Here is a 6,742-nt window from a genome sequence, read left to right as displayed (position 1 = left end):
GGGCCACTGCCGCTGCTCCTCTGGGCTCGGCAGAGGTGCTCGATGGCGGTGGGTTCTGGTTCGAGGCAAGAACGGGGGAAGGCTTTGGTGGTGAGCCGAGGGAGGAGAAGTGGTTACGCTGTGACGGTGGCGCTAGGGTAGCGTGAAGAGAGAAGAAGAAAAGGATTGCGGCACTGTGATGGCAGTTTCGGGTGGCTCGCCGGCTTCTGCTTCTGCTTCAATTCTTCTTCTACTTCTGCTTCTATTATATTGTTGATTTTTAATTATTGTTGCTTCTGGTTGCTTCTGCTTCTGATTGTACATTGTTTCATTGTTGTTGTTGTTGTTCTACTCCTGCTTCTGTTTCTGCTCCTGCTTTTGCTTGATTACATTGTTGTTGTTGTTGTCATGCTTCTGCTTCTGCTTGATTACATTGTTGATTTATTATTGTTGTTACTTCTGGTTTTGTTTCTGCTTGTGCTTGTGCTTTTGCTTGTACTTAATTTTGGGGAAGAAGGGGAAAGGGCATTTTGGTCTGAAGGACGGTTTTAAAATTAAGTTAAACCTTCGGGACTATTTTGTAGCAAAAAAAAGGTCGGGAACGAAATAAATTTTCGGCCTCTACGTTAGGGATCAAAATCATACTTAATCCTATATGTTTACAAGAAATATGGACTCGAGTATCAAAAAGTTGCTGCCTTGCCTTGAACACTGCACATGAATATTGCATTGTTTCACCCAAGAATAGTGCAAACAATTCATTGCTCTAAGAAACAAAAAACAAACACTTTGAGATATATTATCAAGAAATAAAAATAAATAAATAAATAAAAGAAATATAATTAATAATTCAACTAAAACTTCTTTGTAAAGCAATGATTATAGCTTAGCTGGCATGAAAAGTTACACTTTTGGTTCTTTTCTATTCTAGTTACAGAAAGTTGAATAAAAATCCAAAATATAGGGGTATATATAACCCCTCAGTTCATGTAAGCAGTAGAATATCTAGTTTGACATATCTTTTATGCTTAAGTCAGATGATATAAGATTGATGTACTGTTGTCTATGTTATCTCTTATGCTTCATGTAGTTAGGATTCAATAAGTGCATTTATTGAGTTTCTTTGTTTAGTACTAAGTACATTCTTTTTGTTGTACTCTGACAAACAATTTGGTCTCACTCTATGATTTTATTAGTTTCTTTGTAATGATAAAAAAAACTTCATATTGATGAAAATTTATCACAATTTGTTTAGAATAATATCATTGACACTTGTAACTTTGGTAATTAATGATCTTTTACCAGATCGTAGTGTTTAGAGATGTTGCGACGAGCTTGTGAGAGAGTATTTTTCCTTAAATAATGCTTAATGGAGAATTTTGCAGATGATAAAATAGCTGTAGGGAGAATTGGTATCCACCAACCCCTGAAGTCAAAAATGGGGCAAAAAAGTTTGAAAAAGGAAAAATACAATTTCAATGCATATACATATCATGATAAACTTACCTATTCTTCAATTTTGAGTTTGATGCATTTGAATCTCTGCTTGCTAAGATAATTTAATATATGCATCTGCAAGGCCTAAATCAGCTTGTGTCATAACCTGACAAATACATTAAAAATGTTAATTGTTTTAGTTTCATGCCAACAAGTGGAAATGAAAATCAATAACTTTATTTCCTGCATCAATAAAAAACACACACCTTCCAATAAAATTGGGGACTGTGGATTCTCATTACACACTTTAGAGAGCACTTCATATCGGTTCCTTCGAAGGTAAATATTGTTCCTCCCTCCTCCAATAAACTGTAAACTCCTCAAGGCAAGATAGACGTGTGATTCAAGAAAAAGAATAAAGTCAATGCTATAATCTTCAAGAGAATATCATTATTTTGCACGAATATAATACTTCTAACGTGAGAGTGTGAAAGAGGCAGCTACACACTAATAAAAGTGAACTTACGTTAAACAACCGGTATTGACATAGGAACTTAGAAATCTCATCACATAAAAACGTGCACTAAGTTCTTTCCAGGAAGGTACCATGCGTTTGGGGTTTGTTTGGAAGGAACAACATCTTCCAAGAACTGCATTTGCAGCAATTATGCCAGACTGCAATTTGTTTCATATTGGTTAGTCTTTTCATTCCTTTTCAACTTATCATTTGGATAGAAAATAGATTCACATAAAAAGTTTGCAATTTCTATTAGCCATTATTGATATAAAAAAAGGCTCGATTGTCTCATGCATGTATAAGAAAGTATTACTTTTAAACAAAAAACATTTCAATCTTGTTTTCATTATAATAAAGTTTCTTTAACTACCTTTAATCCATCTTCATGAAATCCACAACCTGAAAAGCACAAATATTTGATTATGTCACATGTATATTTAATTTAATGCATATCAAAATGTCTCAAAATAGTAAAGGTGGTTATTGAAAAAGAAAACGTGATTTGATATACATAATAACTTCATCTATCTAGAGTTTTATGTTAGCATTTCTGTGTATAAGTAATTTTAATGTTTATAATTTAACTAGGGCTTATCTTGTAATTAAATGGCCAAAACCAGGTCAAATTAAAGTACCTTGGTAAGCGCCGCAAAACCAAATTCCTCTTTTTCCTTGAATTTTTTCAAGCTCATGTGAAGCTTTGAATGCAGCAACTGATGGAACTGGATGTTTAGTTGACCACTTAAGAAGGGTATTTTTTGGTGTATGATTTGGATTTAAAGTTATAAGAAAGGGTAATCTTGTTTCACCAAGATTCTGCAAATTAGAATATAAAATCAACTAACAAGTTTTACTCATAGTTCACTTGTCTTCTAGTAGATTTAAGTTACGAAAAAATGCATTATATGAATTGTTACCAACCTGAAGAATGTTGAGCCAAAATGTCACACAAACTTTGTTATTATTGTTACATCCAAGAAAATTCCATGCACTCCATGCTGATGGGTTTTGAGGCATTAAATTTTTGTCATGGTGAAGAAAAGTATCACTGCCAATAGAAATCAAAGAATTGTTGTACATGTGGACTTATATTATTTGTACATGAAAAGTAAAGATCAATCTTTTCCTTGTAACATGTTTTGTAAAGTATTATTCATTTAACAAACATGGAGACTCTTAAGCAAGAAAAAAAAGGCTTCTAGTTTTATAAAACTTGATTTTCAACTCTATCTTACAAAGAGAAAATATCATCATCATATCTTTTGATGAAATTAATCACTTTTCAAACGTAACTAGTTAAGATGAACGAATAATAGCCAAGATAAGAGATAGAAATGTTAAGATGAATCTTACCTATATGCATATTGAAAAGCACCTAGAATTCTTCGCTCATCATATGTCGCTTCCTCTCCTAATAATCTCAAAGTGCCAGGTGCATGTGTTGCGATTATGCAGCAATCATACATTTCTTTGGAACCATTTTTGCAGTGCACAAGACATCCTAAAAATTTCTCAGATTGTTGCTTGATCAACATCATTCAATCACACATGATGTTTGAAAAAAAAGAAAAAGAAAACGTGCATGACTAAAAATCATGAGTATAACAAGGGAATAAACACATGACTTACTATTTTCTGTTGCTGAAACCAACTCCACCTCACAATTTGTTATTGCTTGACCACCTCTTGTAACAAGCTCTTCTTTGACCTAGTTATTATAACAAATAATTAATGTTAAAATCTTCATTTATAGCTTAAACTAAAATATATATGGTATAAGTTACACGAAGAGATACTACCATCAAGCTTAACATTATAAATTAATTACTATATGGCACCTTCTTAATATAAGTGTGTGAGCGACGTTTAACAGTTAGCCATTGCGGTCTTCCAAAGAGCTGCAAGGAGAAGAAGAGGTTCAAGTGAATCAAGCAGTCCTTTATTTTTTGTTATTTGGATATTTGAAACTGGATCATTCATCATTATATAAATCTGAGATAGATTTTCTCCTTACTAGCTACCTGAAGATGATGGTGATTGCGAAAGAAGGAGAAAACTGAGAAAGTAGAAAAGCTCATAACTCCTTCAAAAGAGCAGGGCCATATAGAACCACAAATTGGAATCTACATTCATTAATTTCATATTGTAACAAATTAATAAGCATACACTAATTATGCCACTACCAAAGTAATGTTTATAGAAATAAAAAAAGTCTTATAAGATACAAATGAACTACTCACAAGATATGCTTTTACAAATAATTCAGAATAACCCCTAGTCTTTATAAATTGCTCCAAGGTCTCATTGCGCTCCATGTCCAGATTGTTATCAAGCATATCAAGATAGCTGCATTTTTTATTGCAAAATGAAACAACAAACTCAATTTATTAGGATATAATCACTCATGAACTAGCTAATTAGCATTATTTTTCTCAATTTTAGACATTCATAACCTGTTTAACTTCAGTTATGACTAGTATTATTTTTACAAGTTCAATGTGGTATAGTCATTGTTATCCTCATGTAGTACTACTTGCCTTGTAACATCATCTTGGAACTTGATAATTTCCCTAAGCATTTGCCAGAAGTGAGGGTTGATCACATTCTTCTTCTGTGCAAACAAGCCAGACAAACCGTTTCTGCTGCCCCATTCACAGCTGCGACCGCCACCAAGACTAATGGCAAATGACATGTCTGATAATTTCATGTCAACTCCAAGATTCTCAAACAACTCCATCATGTTAGGATATGATACCTATTTAATTATCAATGTTACATTTTCTAATTGTACTTTCAAGTGAGAAAAATGCATTAGTAACTAACATTTTAACAGGTGAAAACATTTTTCAACCACTTGTTAGAGACAAATACAGGGCCACAACAATTAAAAAAAAAAACAGCATATATACATATATGATATCTCACATAAAAAAAGACTTATGAACCCCTGGAGGCTCTCATCATTTGCATATTTGTTGGATTTATTATTGATATTATGTTTTAATTTGTGTTGTCCATTTAGAGATGTATAATAAGAAAAATAAGCAAAGTTTTTTAATGGCCGTGCCAAAATAGTTTTATAAAAATAAAATTGTATTTTTGTTGTATTACTATACTTATTTAATACATGTATTTTTATGAGTGTTGACAAATAAATATTATAAGAAATAATTTGAAAAAGGAGCCACACAATAATTAAATTCAAAGCTTATCTAATGAAGAGGGAATGTATTCATATTAAAGTAATAAATTTTATATTAAATTTTAAATTAATTTGTATGATATATAGTCTCATCACAAATACTTATATGATATTATGTGAGATCTAAAATAAAATAAAATTAAAATTAAGAATTGGTGATGCTCATGTGATATATGTGTGTGTTACGTTTAACGGGTTCATTATAATTTAGGAGAATAAATTTTATTACTCTTTCCAATATTTAAAAGGTCAAAAGCAAACAAAAGATAAACAATTCTTTAATACATATTAACTTAATTATTAATTTATATTCTAATAACTTTGCATGTGCTTTTTTTTCTCCTTTGGAATATTGGCTTTAAAATAGGTAACATAATTTTGGTCGGAATTTAATTTACTTTACTATACCTATTATTTTGTTTGGATATTTTAACAAAGGAATCATTTCAACTTTCTTCCCTATATATATTGTGCCTTAGTTTTATATATCTTTGCGGTTTAATCTGTTTTAGTTTTATCTGTTCTATTCTCTGTTTTGTTGTAGCTATATTTCTCTGTTCTCTGATTTCATACTTATTATTTCTTTAACGATTTTGGCAACTTGCAAGTTTTTAAGATTTTTTTGTAATATGCTCTAGCTATATACTTTTTCCCTATTTTATGAATATGCTTTTCCATTGTTTCATTTTATTTGAGGAAAATGTTTTTGGTAGAAAAAAAATAATCTGCAAAAATATTCTTAATGAATAATTTAGATTGTATTCGTATTGAATTTGTTAAAAATACTAGTTTTGACTCAAAATTAAATGTATTTATAGACCGACTCGAATATAATTTAGTTAGACCAATTTTATAATGATTGGTTTTTTTAAACAAATTGATGAATATTTTTTTTAGATTTTGTCACATGGCCACATTTACAATCCACTCAAACAAAAATCTATTTTAAAATAACAAGAAAGATGGACTGTCCATTTATCATGTTAACACATTTACTTTAAAAGTGAATAAGTGCACCGTTAAATTGGCTACTATTAAAACGGTTACCTTGAATTGGCTCAATCATCCAACTAATAAATCCATCTCTATTGAGTTCTGTCTGAAATAAGGTTATTTAAATTATATTTCAAATTTTCATGTACTCTCGTGTAACAAATGAAATTTTCATGTACTCCCATACAATAAACAAAATTTTAAATTTTTAAACGAAATAATTAACTATAATTTTTGAAATTTCAAATTTTAAATTTATAAAATTTCGTTTGTTGCACGAGAGTACATAAAAATTTGAAATATAATTTAGAAAGAACTCAATGGAGATAGATTGATTGGTTGGATGATTCCATTAAGAATGAATCCAAGATAACCGTATTAATAGTGGACAGTTTAACGGTGCACTTATAAACATGTTAACGTGTGTTAACGTGCTCATTTTAAATGAACCATCCATTTTCTCTCTCATTTAAAATGAACGGTTTATCTTTTCTATTGTTTGAAACATTCTATTTATAAGAGTTTGGTCAAAATTAAAAGCATTAATATTTTTTATTATTTTCAAAAATTATATTTAATTATTTATTAATGCATATATCTCATTTACAAATACA

At 30.4% G+C, this 6,742-nt stretch overlaps 1 pseudogene; it reads right to left on the bottom strand.

The window, feature by feature from the left end:
• The window catches only part of LOC107619346, a 30,448-nt pseudogene that overhangs the window by 2,978 nt on the left and 20,728 nt on the right, over positions 1-6,742 (bottom strand).

This window comes from Arachis ipaensis, chromosome B09 (genome assembly GCF_000816755.2).
Source record: "Arachis ipaensis cultivar K30076 chromosome B09, Araip1.1, whole genome shotgun sequence".
NCBI lineage: Eukaryota > Viridiplantae > Streptophyta > Magnoliopsida > Fabales > Fabaceae > Arachis > Arachis ipaensis.
The sequence above is the reverse complement of the archived record's forward strand: the minus strand, read 5'-3'. Positions and strand labels throughout refer to the sequence as shown.